Source organism: Bos grunniens, chromosome 16 (genome assembly GCF_055505025.1).
Source record: "Bos grunniens cultivar Pamir isolate PY7600 chromosome 16, Bosgru_T2T1.0, whole genome shotgun sequence".
In the NCBI taxonomy this organism is placed as follows: Eukaryota; Metazoa; Chordata; class Mammalia; order Artiodactyla; family Bovidae; genus Bos; species Bos grunniens.
The window spans coordinates 3953533-3967488 of record NC_141180.1 but is presented as its reverse complement, the minus strand read 5'-3'; the positions used below and the strand labels follow the sequence as shown (position 1 = coordinate 3967488).

General features: G+C 46.2%; 1 protein-coding gene across 11 annotated transcripts in view; it reads left to right on the top strand.

Annotated features, from left to right (window-relative positions):
* The first annotated feature begins 10412 nt into the window (after nt 1-10412).
* NEK7 (NIMA related kinase 7) overlaps nt 10413-13956 on the top strand; it is a 166864-nt gene continuing 163320 nt past the window's right edge. For 9 of the 11 annotated variants that reach the window (XR_015142581.1, XM_086342204.1, XM_086342205.1 and 6 more), the window contains exon 1: nt 10413-10688. The gene's annotated coding sequence lies outside the window, so the exon portion shown is untranslated. Of the gene's footprint in view, nt 10689-11702; nt 12148-13956 lie in introns of those variants that run through there. The other 2 variants (XM_086342197.1, XM_086342194.1) reach the window with 2 other exon arrangements.

Below are 13956 nucleotides of genomic sequence, written 5' to 3'. Positions count from 1 at the left end.
CATCACCTGCACTGTATAATCATAAGGGATTTGATTTAGGTCATGCCTAAGTGGTCTAGTGGTTAGACATCACGAAATATGAGAAACATTCCAACTTCACAGACCTTAAATGTTAAAAAAGAAAAAAGAAGTGTCTTAGGAGCAATGAAATGCTGTATTTGCTGATTGCAAAAGAGTCTTAGTTCATGGGAGGCACTCAGTAAATATGTCTGTGGAAGAAAAGAAGGAGGGAATAAGAAAGAAAGGAGGGAAGGAGGAAAGAAGATTGAGGGGAAGGGAGACAAGGAGAGGAAGAAAAGCAAGGAAAAGGGCAGAAAAGAAAATTACATAGTTTTCCCAAAGGATGGACATGATTCTGAGGCTTTCTTGATGAGAAATATTTCCAGTTTTCCTTTTCATGGCTGGAAATTTGATGCATTACATCAACAGTGATTTGACATTTCTGAGTTAGTAAAAATGAAGCCACTGGGTTGTGATCCCAGGCCGACGAGCTTCTGCATTCCTTTCTTCCACGTGGAAGGAGGGAAACCAGATGTGGCTGCCTCTGGACCTTGGTGCAGGGGCTGCGCCCTGCTGCCTCCTCCTCTCCAGATCTCACTTTACGTCACTTCCTCCGAGAAGCACTCCTGGGCTGACCGCCCACAGTAACGTGATTCCTTCTCAGAGTTTCTTATCTTTGGTTCCCTCCAGACTGTCTTTTCGTCCCCACAGGGGGCTCATTAACTAAGCTTCATGTATAACTCACATCCAGAAGCATGGATACTTTGACAGTGATATCAAAGATCAAAAACCATATAGAAATCAAAGGCATGCAAGCCTACATATTAATTACAAGTTTCAGATTGAAAAAAAAACCACAGTGGCATGCAGTAACATGGAATAATCTTAAACCTATGAAACTCAACAATTTATAGTTAATCCATGAAGATAAGGGCTTCCCAGGTGGCTCAGTGGGTAAAGAATCCGCCTGCAATGCAGGAGACTCAGGAGATGGAGACACGGGTTCAACCCCTGGTTTGGGAAGATCCCTAGAGGAGGAAATGGCAACCCACTCCAGTATTCTTGCCTGGAGAATCCCATGGACAGAGGAGCCTGGCAGGCTACAGTCCATGGGGTTGCAAACAATTGGACACGACTGAAGTGAATGAAGCACACACACACACACACACACACACACACACACGATGATAAACAGGACCAAGCTCTGTCCTAAGGCCAATGAGAATGAAGGAAGGATAAACTTGACTTATTCCCACATTTTCCTGGAGCTGGCCTGCTAATGGGCTTGTGTGCAAGCTTTCTGTGGCTTATGTGAGCTAATAGGTAAGCTTTTGTGATCCTAGCCCATCTTTCTGCTTTTGGACAAGCCAGAAAGGAGAGATTAGTTCCATTTTTAAATTTCACTGCTGCTGCTGCTAAGTCACTTCAGTCGTGTCCGACTCTGTGTGACACCATAGATGGCAGCCACCTAGAGAAGGATATTTGTGAGTCGACTTTGTAAGTTTATGAACTCTTTTCCTGCAGTGAGTTTTAGGCCATATCTTTCGTAAATCTCTCATGTTTTACTTTAAGACACCGTTACGACTCAGCTTTACTGGTGAAGGAGAACAGTGAGCCTGTTAGTGCATGATGGTCAGCCTCCTTTTGCGACCCTGGGATATGATGACTGGGAAACCTCCACGTGCTTTGTTACAGGCGACACCTCTGTTCTCCACCCCAGCCCCACCATCTACTCCTTCACCTTACATCACACTCCATCAACCCAGGTAGAAACATCTCAGGGACAAAACATGGATGAAATTCTATCCCAAAGCTGCACTGGTCTCAGGACTGGTCCATGAGCTGATGCTCCATCACAAGTGTGACGATCTCTTAGTACCACAGCCGATTATTCTCAGTATAGTCGAGAAACAGGAGGGCATTGGTTTTGATTTTTGTATAGTTTTGTACACATAGCTTCAAAGGATCATGAAACAGGAAAATACATAGGTTATCCATAAAAAAATTAAAATATGAGATTCTGAAAGTAATAAAAGTAGATTCTAGCCTTCAAGGGCTAGAAAATCAGAAAGAAAGGTTTGGAAAATAGATTTTAGTGACTTAATATAATCTCTCTGCCTATTTAGATTTCAAGATGGTATAATTGTCCATAATCTCACTAGCTAGGTATTAGTAATAAAAGTTTGGTAATGTAGTAACCACAGGAATGTCTATTTAAAATTTTATATAGGGAATTAACACCAGTCACTGACATGACATGATTAATTTTCATATTTTGTTCCGGTCATGTCTGGTTTATATTCTGACAGCTCTACAAACTTCCTATTGTAAAACAGTAAAACATACCTAACTATTTAGATGGGAGTTACATGACACAGGCTTGATGGAAGTATTAACTTCACATATTTTAGAACATGAATAAGTAACATTTTTATTATTTCTTTACCTTGAGAAAAAAGTGATTGCTTTTACCTTTCAACCTGATTGAGGGAAAGACAAATAAAAACAAAACAGAATTTTAAAAACTTGCATATTTTGGTTGTCCAAACTACAAATTGTGTGTATATGTATATATTCTTAAATAACTTTTAAGTTACTAATATGTAAGTAACTTGGAAAGTAATTTATATTTTAAAAAATAATAATATAAAATAAGTAGATATTTATACAAACAATTTAAAGTTCTGCCAATTAAATAAATTTATCAGTTATATACGATAAATAACGCTCATGGGCAAATGTAACAAAATTGTCCAATTAGGACTGTTTGAAGTTTCCATGGGCAATAGTCTGCCATTTGTCTTCTGCTCTTTCAAAGATCGAATTATCCCATAAGCTTATGGATAGATAGTGGCTTGCCTCCCCCAGTCCCTGAATGCTTATGCATTTAAAGTTTCTAGCCTTGAATTTTGGAGAAGGCAATGGCACCCCACTCCAGTACTCTTGCCTGGAAAATCCCATGGACGGAGGAGCCTGGAAGGCTGCAGTCCATGGGGTCGAGAAGAGTCGGACACGACTGAGCGACTTCACTTTCACTTTTCACTTTCATGCATTGGAGAAGGAAATGGCAACCCACTCCAGTGTTCTTGCCTGGAGAATTCCAGGGACGGGGGAGCCTGGTGGGCTGCCGTCTCTGGGGTCACACAGAATCGAACACGACTGAAGCGACTTAGCAGCAGCAGCAGCAGCCTTGAATTTTAAGGACCAGAACTTCAGCAAGTTTTTAAACATTACTTTCGATTTTTGCACCCAACATTCAAGCTTTGGAAATAATTGTTTTGTTCTGGGAAGTGGTGTCCCAGGCGCCTCTTACTCAACAAAATGCTAACTTTTACACAGAAAACCTGATTTCACAGTGTGATTAAAGAAATAAATTGCATTATTTGAATTTTTCACGACAGGTGATTTTTAATGGCAGAATTATGGAGGGTGTTGAGGGTGTTTATGATTAACTGATCTCATTGTCATAAAGACAAGCAGAGCCTGCTTTCAATGTATCTTTGAGTTTGATGTGGCATGATTCCAAATCTGGCTTTACTCACATCCTGTATTTCCAAATAGATGGAACACTAACCATGCAGTTGAACTGCTGAAGAAGTCATCACCGAGGTATTTTTAAATGTACTTCCGCTCTTAAGTAGAACAGCTGAAAAGAGATGTATATTTTAAGCAAAGGCTTGAGTGTAAGCAGAGATTAGAAAGAGGAGAACAACACTGGATGTGGCTTTTCACCTTTCCTATTGACTTTGTTAGGAATGCACTTGAAGACTCCTAGTCCAACGGCAGCCACTCCATTTATCTATGTGAAATACTAAAAGTAAGACGAAAGACGTCATTTCCCATTTCTTTCCTGCGTAGGGAAGAGACAACTGCTTCAACTGCTCAGACCTGAAAGAATCTGGTGCATCGCAAGGCAGAAGCGAGAGCACAGGCAGGTTCAAGGTGACAGAAATTAGAGAGGACTCTTCGAGATCTTCCCGTCCAGCTCTGTGAGGTCACAGGGTACTTGTAGCATCCCCCTTGCAGGATAGATACACACACACAGAATAGTCCAGAGAAACCGACATTCTTCAAATTCATCTTTGGGATTTGATTACTGTATCGCCAGGGCTCCCGGTCAGCATAGGTCTGCGGAACTGCCACCAGTGTGGAGGAAAGTGTATCCTGGGAAGTGGCCTCAGCTTGGCCCCACACCAAGAGTGGAGTGTACAAGTGTGAAAAGGGAAATCACGCCTGAGTGTATTTCCTTCATTGCTTTGACTCACTGCCCACTGCATATTGGCCGTTGGGCTTTTGTACTGTGCTGTGCTTAGCTGCTAAGTCATTTGAAACTTCACGATCCCATGGACTGTAGCCCAAGAGGCTCCTCTGTCCATGGGGTGTTTTTTGGCAAGAATACTGGAGTGATTTGCTAATTCCTTCTCCAGGGGATCTTCCTGATCCAGGGATCAAACCCACATCTCCTGTGTCTCCTGCACTTTAGGCAGATTCTTTACCAGCCAACCAGGAAAGAGTAAAAAAAGCAGAGATTCAGTTAAATTCTGTTGGCCAGAGGCAATCACGATATAAACTGCTAGTTGTGCTGCTCCTTTCCTGTTTTGCAACCAATATAAAATATTACATTTCCCTACATTCAGTTCAGTTCACTTCAGTTGCTCAGTTGTGTCTGACTCTTTGCAACCCCATGAACCGCAGCACGCCAGGCCTCCCTATCCATCACCAACTCCTGGAGCCCACCCAAACCCATGTCCATTGAGTCGGTGATGCCATCCAACCATCTCATCCTCTGTCGTCCCCTTCTCCTCCTGCCCTCAATGTTTCCCAGCATCAGAGTCTTTTGCAATGAGTCAGTTCTTCACATCAGGTGGCCAAAGTATTGGAGTTTCAGCTTCATGATCAGTCCTTCCAATGAACACTCAGGACTGATTTCCTTTAGAATGGACTGGTTGGATCTCCTTACAGTCCAAGGGACTCTCAAGAGTCTTCTCCAACACCACAGTTCGAAAGCATCAATTCTTTGGCACTCAGCTTTCTTTGTAGTTCAACTCTCACATCTACACACGACCACTGGAAAAACCATAGTCTTGACTAACCGGACGTTTGTTGACAAAGTGATGTCTCTGCTTTTTAATATGCTGTCTAAGTTGGTCACAGCTTTTCTTCCAGGGAGCAAGTGTCTTTTTAATTTCATTGCTGCAGTCACCACCTGCAGTGATTTTGGAGCCCAAAAAATAGTCTCTCACTGTCTTCACTGTTTCCCCATCTATTTGCCATGAAGTGATGGGACCGGATGCCATGATCTTCATTTTCTGAATGTTGAGCTTTAAGCCAACTTTTTCAGTCTCCTCTTTCACTTTCATCAAGAGGCTCTTTAGTTCTTCTTCACTTTCTGTCATAAGGGTGGTATCATCTGCCTTTCTGAGGTTATTGATATTTCTCCTGGCAATCTTGATTCCAGCTTGTGCTTCATCTTTACATTAAATATACATACATATATTTAAATGGAGTTTCCCCTGTGGCTCAGATGGTAAAGAATCTGCCTGCAATGAGGGAGACCCAGGTTCAATTCCTGGCTCAGGAAGCTCCCCTGGAGAAGGGAATAGCAACCCACTCTAGTATTCCTGCCTGGGGAATTCCATGGGACAGAGAAGCCTGGCGGGTTTCAGTCTGTGGAAACACAAAGAGTAAGATACAACTGAGCCACTTTCACTTCACTTCACATATATGTATATATGTGTACACACACACACACACACAAGATGTTGAAATGCTTCCTCAGTCTTAAAACTACTACAAAAATAGCCAGGAAAAGGCCACCGTCAGTATGCTGCTATTTTTAACCAGGAACTGTATTCTCCAAATACAGAACTGGATAACTGGGGCAGAGCAGAGTTGTCTTTCCATGACTTTGAATTCCAGGGGTTTGATGAGAGGATGAAATGAAGGCAGACTTTATTGTTTGAAAGGGTAGTTCATCTGCATGAAGTGTTAATAATTCAATGCAAGAGGTCCTGAGAGTGGAAAAGCAGCTTTCAGATGTTTTTTCTGAGCATTCTCACAGTTTGGGAGAGAGAGGTTTTGTGTTACTGTACCGTGACCGCGGCCAGGCTCAGGGGAAAGGGATCTCCCTGGGGTTGTCTGCAGGCTGCACTTTGACCTCCTCCTCTTGGCCCAGGTTAGTCCAGACATTTCAACAGCTTGACTAAGCCTTGTCACCATTCCGCTGCCAGATTCAGTGGCTGCCAGGATCACTGGCAGCTTTGTACGCACACCTGTTGCCAGGGCTATGTATGAGTCAGGAAGGCTAAACCTTTCTGGTCTATCCCAGTGGCTAGGATCTCTTTCAAAGGAGAATTCTTTTTAATATGACTTCATCATCCTTCATCAGGAAAACATTTTTTTCTAGCAAGCTTCTCTCCTTACAGAGATGTTACATGGACTCTGAACCCGATATGGGACTATGGGACTACAGATCTGGGTTAACCTACAGGTTAAAAAGAAAATGGTTCTGATAATCAATACGGTCTCTACTTTTTTATTTTTAATTGTGTTGGGCCAGTAGAACTATGGGTTTCCCAGCTGGCTCAGTGGTGAAGAATCCACCTGTCAATGCAGGAGGCACAGGAGACACTCGTGGTTCTATTCCTGGGTCAGGAAGATGCCCTGGAGGAGGAAATGGCAACCCACTGCAGTATTTCTTGCTTAGAAAAACCCACGGACAGAGCAGCCTGGTGGTCCACAGTCCATGGGGTCGCAAAGAGTCAGACACGATTGAGCATGCGTGCGTGGCAGAGCTACATTAACAACAAAACATACAGACTGGGTGTTAACTGAAAGGTTTTAAGTGTCATAATCAAATATCATTTACAGAAAAGTCAATCTGCTAGTTAATGGTATGTATTGCCTGGTAATTAGGACTAAACACTAAGTAACACATATATAAAGGACAGTAATTACTGCATTTCATGGAGTCAGGCAAGCATTTTTGAACCAAGCTTGGTGGGAAACTTGGTGGGAGCCTGGGGGGAAGGGACAAGCAGTTAAAGCTGGACTCTGCTCTGATGATTCCTGGGACCAGAGGAGCCTCTTTGGCCAGAACTCTGCCTGCAATGCAGGAGACCCCAGTTCAATTCCTGGGTCGGGAAGATCCCCTGGAGAAGGGAAAGGCTACCCACTCCAGTATCCTGGCCTGAAGAATTCCATAGACTGTACAGTCCATGGGGTCACAGAGTCAGATACGACTGAGCGACTTGTACTTTCACTAATTTTCTCTGCTTTTCCATGAGCATCTGCTCCAGGCCAGGGGCCTAGGGCAGGGGCACAGACCTCTCTACCAGCAAAGAGGTGATGAAAAGTCATGAAGAGAAAGTGCATTGTATCTAGACAGTCTTCACAACTTCTGAAGCACTGTACACTATTTAGCTGTAGCTTTGTATCACTGCAGATGGTGACTGCAGCCATGAAATTAAAAGACGCTTACTCCTTGGAAGGAAAGTTATGACCAACCTAGATAGCATATTGAAAAGCAGAGACATTACTTTGCCAACAAAGGTCTGTCTAGTCAAGGCTATGGTTTTTCCAGTGGTCATGTATGGACGTGAGAGTTGGACTGTCAAGAAAGCTGAGTGCCTAAGAATTGATGCTTTTGAACTGTGGTGTTGGAGAAGACTCTTGAGAGTCCCTTGGACTGCAAGGAGATCCAACCAGTCCTTTCTGAAGGAGATCAGTCCTGGGTGTTCATTAGAAGGACTGATGCTAAAGCTGAAACTCCAATATTTTGGCCACCTCAGGTGAAGAGTTCACTCAATGGAAAAGACTCTGATGCTGGGAGGGATTGGGGGCAGGAGGAGAAGGGGACGACAGAGGATGAGATGGCTGGATGGCATCACCGACTCGATGGACATGAGTTTGGGTGAACTCCGGGAGTTGGTGATGGACAGGGAGGCCTGGCGTGCTGCAATTCATGGGATTGCAAAGAGTCAGACACGACTGAGCGACTGAAGTGAACTGAAGGTGAAGATGATGATGTCAACATTCTAGGCACCGGTAGAGCCATGATAGGAATCTTCCAGGGCTTCATGGGCTCATTTTGATCCATTTCCCTGTTAGTGTTCATAAGAAATATGTATTTTCCTTATATCAATGAAGTATCTAGTCTGTACACCAGAATGTGTACTTTAATTAGGGCTGTTTTATTATCTATCTATGGACATTTCTAAAAGGTGTTACAAAAGACAGTTTTTGAAAACCTTAACCAGGGTGAAATATCTTCACCCTGGGAATACCCCATTATTTTTCCCGCCAGGTGTGTATAACTGTGTATAACTCAAGTGACACTGTTCTTATTTGTCTGAGTTTGGTTTGGTGTGACTTGACAGAGCAATCTGGTTCAAATGCTGACTTCACTGGCTTCATTCTTGTGTACTTAGTTTTTTTAAAAAAGTATTTATTTGGCTACACCAGGTCTCAGTTGTGGAACACGGGACCGTCTATCTCTGTTGTGGCATGTGGATCCTTTTAGTTGAAGCAAGCGGGATCCAGTTCCCTGTCCAGGGACAGAAGCCGGGCCCTTTGCATTGGAAGCATGGAGTCTTACCCACTGGACAACCAGGGAAGCCCAACCAGGGAAGTCCCCTGCCTACCTTCTTACCCCACGTTCAATTCATCTGTAAATCTTGTTGGCTGTACCATAACAACATATCTGGACCTGACCATTCTTAACACCTCCACTGTAGCACAATGCTCTAAGTCATCGATATCTTCTACCTGATCCTTATAATAATCTTTTAACCATTTTAGTAGTTCCAGCCCTGAAGTCTGTTCTCCATAGCAGAGCTATTTTCTGCAAACCCAAATGGATTTGGTCACCCCTCCAATGACTCTTCACATCCTGCTTTATTTTTGAATGAATCACCATTTGACACTGTATGCATTTATTGGCTTATTGTATTATTATTGTCTTTTTTCTACAATGTAAAGGCCATGATATCAGGGACTTTGTGTCTTGGTAACTGCTTTACTTCTTAGAACAGTGCTTAGCAGATTTAGCCATACTTCATTAGCCATTGAAATAAAAGTCTTCTACTGAGATCTTGAATTATTTTCTCTCTAAAAATAAACTTTCTAAATGTTAATTCCATAGGTTTAACATTTCAAGCATTTGAGCTATAATCTACTCATTCTTGGCTCAAATCCATTGGTTGGGGAGCCAAACTAGTGAACAGGCCCTAGGAGTAATAGCAGCTACTCAATGAACACTTCTTCTATGCCAGGCTCTTGTGCTTAAGCATTTTGCTGTATGTCATTGAATTCTAGTGTAGCCCTAGTGCTGTGTTTAGTGGCTCAGTCTTGTCTGACTCTTTGCGACCCCAAGGACTGTAGCTCGCCAGGGTCCTCTGTCCTGGATTCTCCAGGGAAGAATACTGGAGTGGGTTGCCATGCCCTCCTCCAGGGGATCTTCCCCATCAAGGCATCAAACCGGGGTCTCCTGCATTGCAGGAGGATTCTTTACCAGCTGAGTTATCAGGGAAGCCCTAGAGAGAGGTATTATTACCACTGTCCTCTTACAGAGTGTGACTCCAGGAGAGGTGAAATAACTTGTCCTGCCAGGTCAGAGTTAACCTCCCAGGTGGCTCTAGTGGTAAAGAACTCGCCTTTCAATGTAGGTGACGTTAAGCGGCGCAGGTTCGATCCCTGGGTGGGGAAGATCTGGTGGAAGGCATGATTGGCAACCCATTTCAATATTTTTGCCTGGAGAATCCCATGGAGAGAGGGGCATGGCAGGATACAGTCCAGAGGGTTGCAAAGAGTCGGACACGACTGAAGAGACTAAGCAAGCTCACGCACCACCTGAGATTCAAATCAAGGTGAGGTTGACCCTTTCTAGCCGTGTCCACCGGTTACCGAAGTAGGGAAGCGGCTGGATTCACAGCATTCCTTTTGCAGTTCCATGTTCTAGGGTTCTGGGATGTAATACATACCCCTCCACCCACCACCAAATACTCCTAGGACCAAGCCAGGTAGTTCACTTCTTAGAAATGTCCTAAAGGCCACTGTCCTCTAGGCTGGGATAAAAAACTCGATGATCCAGAAGAAAGCGACGTACCAATTCGGCTGACCACTTGAACATTGGGTATTTAAAGTTCTCAAAAGGCAGCTGACCCCCGATTTGGAGGGAAGGAGGCCGGAAAGAGGGGACTAGGGCTGGGCCTGACCACAGGAAGGTTCCCCAAGACCTGCCTGGGCGCCAGCGGGGGACGTTGGGGCTCTGACGCTGAGGTCTGAGGGTATCAGCCAAGCATCTCGATCCTAGCCCGGCTTGGGGGCGGGGCCTGCGGCGCGGGGCGGGGCCGGCGCCCTCGTGGGCGGGGCCGGCCCAGCCCCGCCCCCTCCTCGGGGATGCCGGGATGTTTACACTCCTGACAGCCGCAGCCGGGGGAGGAGGCGCGGGAGTCGTGGGAGGATGGGCCGCCGCTAGGCTCTGGCTCCGGACGCGCCTCGCCGTGCGCAGGGTGGGTGCCCGCGCCTGCAGCGTCCGCCGGAGCGGCGCGGCGGGAGGTGGCCAGCGCTCCGGGCCTCGCTGCCACAGCCCCGGGCCCAGCGGGCCTGTCCGCGGCGCCGCCTGGCTGAGCCGCCCGCCCGCGCCGGGTCCTGCGCGGGCCGGAGGACGCAAACCTCTCCGCTTCCTGGTGAGTCGCTGCCGCTGGGGTCTTGGGCACGCGGGCCGGGGGCCCGGCCGGGTGGGGCTGCCCGCGGAGCCAGGCGGGGAGGGGAGGTCGGGCCCGCGCGCGGCGGCCTGGGGATCACGCCGTGGGTGGGTCGAGGAAGGGAGGCCGGTGCGGGGCGCGCGCGGCCGGGGGACTTCGGGCCACTCGTGGGCCGTGGGGAGAGCCTCGTGCCCCGCGCGGCCCGGGCGCCCGAGCCCGCCGCCGTAACTAAGAAACTCCGGCGGCCACGGCGGCGGCGCAACAGGTCTGGGTTTGGGGACCCGAGGAACTTGGCGAAGTCCCGCCTTCCGGCGCACGCTCATTGGCTGCGCCTCTTATTTATTCCTCGCGGATTGGCTGGGTCCAGCTGTCAATCGGCCACCGCGGGACTGGGCTGAACGAACTTCCAGGGAGAAGTGGGTGGTGGGAGCTTTGCAGACTGGCTTGCTGGAGTGCCGGGAGGATGACCGACCTTTTGGAGAATGTGCTTTACTGGGGCTCTGTCAGGACTAGGAGACGTCAGAGAGAATGATTGCAAGGCAAATAGCGAATGGTGGTAGTGCTAGTGGCAAAAGAAGAGAAATAAAGTCATTGAACGTTGAGGCCAAAAATCAGAGACGAAAGGGAGCTCAAAGGGAAAAAGGAGAAAAAGTGATAAGACTACATTGTCCCGTGTCAGGAAGGGAACACAACCTAGAGAAGGATGCTGCAGTGAGATTTAAGAGCTCCTGTCACCTCTTTCCTGTAAACTAGGCCTTGGGAGATAATGTTTCAAACAGATGAGTCTTGTTCTCGCCCAGCTGTACTTAGGGATGGATACTAAAAATAGTTATTTACAGTAAGATATGTTTCCATCCTTGAGCGTTGTTGGTGACAGAATTGAAAGAAACATTGCAGAAACGAAATGATTTTTCCTCTGCTTTGAGGCTACTGATCATAAGGATGCAGTTGAAACAAATACCCATAGTTTGTAGAGCACTGAGTGCCCGCCATAATTAGAACCACTGTTGGTAATTCCTCCTCCAAGGAATTTGCAGTTTATAGAAGTATGCATATTCCCTTCAGGCTACAGCTGCGCGTCTCGCCAGGTTGCGTTACAGAATAAAGTGAAGAATGTGTGCGTGATCATTCTGTAAGGGAGCGTGAGCTCTTGAGGGTGTGGTCGGAGAAGGGCTTAGCACTTTCCCTCAAAAATTTATAGTACCTTTGGGACATTCTGACTGAAAAGGGTGAATAGTTAAACGAGATACAGTTAACTCTGTAATGCTTGCGGTGACTCCTGGTAAATGCACGCCGAGTATTCTTGGCCGGAACCCTTGATGAAGGCCCGTGCAGCCAAAACAGGTTAACAGAAGACGTAAGGAATTTCATTTCCAGAGATCCAGTCCACAGCTTGCTTCACTCCTAAAACCGCAGCATCCTCAACTTGGCCCTGGACTGGGTGAGAGCTTTGAAAAAGTTTTAAACTGCATGGGGCCGACGGGAGGAGGGCGGCGAAATTAAAAGGCGAAGGTACCCCTAGTGGAAGCTGGTCGCTCTCTCTCTGGGGGGGTCGGGGGCTGCCCCGGACCTTTCTTGGAGGCGCGGGCGGCCCCGCCCCCTTCAGACGGACGGCCTCCGCAGCCAATGGGCGGCGAGGACGGCGCGGCTCCGGCTGTGGGGGGCGGGCACTTCCTCCGGCGCTCGGGGCCAGTGGGAGGGGGGCGGAGGTTTTCATTGGGGGGCGGGGCTTGCGAAGTAAACACTCAAGATTAGGGAGAGGAGGGGACAGTTGTGAGATAAATCCGAAAATGAGGATGGGGGGAGCTGGTCAGTTAAACACATAAAGTGGGGGGGACGGCGGCAGGTCCCTGGGATTCCCGCCCCCCCCCCCCCAGGTGCTCGTCTCCTATCAAGGTTCAGCTGTACCTTGGGCTCCCCAGTTGGTGTGACTGATGTTTGTGGGGGTGCGGGGGGTGGGGTTGTTCTTTGAAATCGTGTGAAAATGCAAACCGAGAACTCTTAAGACTCCAAATCCTTCAGCGTTTTTTACAGTTAATTTGGAGCGCTTTCCATAAACAAAAAGTGGTTTGCAGTCTCCAAAGTGAAGACGACCCCCCGGGTGCAGACTCATTTGCTAATCCGCACTGCTGTTCTGCTGGGGTCCACTGATCCCGATCGCACCTGCTGCCCTCCACGCCTCTCCACCACTCACAGCTTCTGGCTGGACCATCTCGAGAGCCCTTTTCCAGCCCAGTAAAGCAGCACTTACTGCAAGAATGAGGAAGGCACGCCTGGTATGATGGCTGCGTTCTAGTGGAGGAGGGGAGACTGGGGGCCTCGGTGTTAACGTCCCCGAATAATAGAACTCAGTTTTGCAGTTTCACACGACCAGGATGTGGGCTTGAGTATCTCACCTCTTACTCCCCTCCCTCTGTGTTTCTGGTGGTTGCAGGGGGCAGTTTGAGGCACTGATTTTTTCGGAATATTCACGTATTTTCTTCTTGACCATTGTGTATGTACTGAAATGTAGATTTCTCTTTTTCACTTAAATAAGTGGTCTGAGATGCCAGTCACTACAGTGAGACTTCTGCAGGCTTTTACATTTACAGTGAGCTTGTTCCTGGAACCAAAGCTGTTTTTTCTAGAAACTGTCTGATGTTTTAAAATGTATCTTTCTAGTATTACAAACGAAGCCACCCTTTAAGGGCATCTAGAGGGGACAGAAATGTTTACTTACTGCAGTTTTGGAAAAGAAGTTGCTTAATTAGATAGTAAGTCCCCAGAAATTCCTTTTAGGTTTTGTTTCATTTGATTTTTTTTTTTCTTTTTAAATAGGCTTTGGTATTTAAAAAATGTGAAGTGTAGATGCACAAAGTGATACTCTGTCTGCATAACTAGTTTCACTCAAATTAAAATATTTGTCCCTTCAAATATTTGCTCAAGAGTTGTGTGGGTAGGTATTCTAGTACATCATATATAAAATATGGCAACAAAGTTAGTAATATACTAAGTGTTTTGGAAATGGCATGTATAATATTGTTTGCTTTGGCTTGCCTTATCAGCAGTTATTTTTCAGCATTTTTATAAATATATAGTAAGATGTTTTAAGTGTTTTTTCATGCTTTTGAAAGTTTCAACTTAATTCCTTCTCCCTTCAGTTTTAAAGGGAATTTATATAATAGTAATCAAATTTATTGGCAGGATACAACAGTTGATAATTTTTAAACTTATACATAGAACTAACGTAGGACCGTTCATTCTTAGAGTT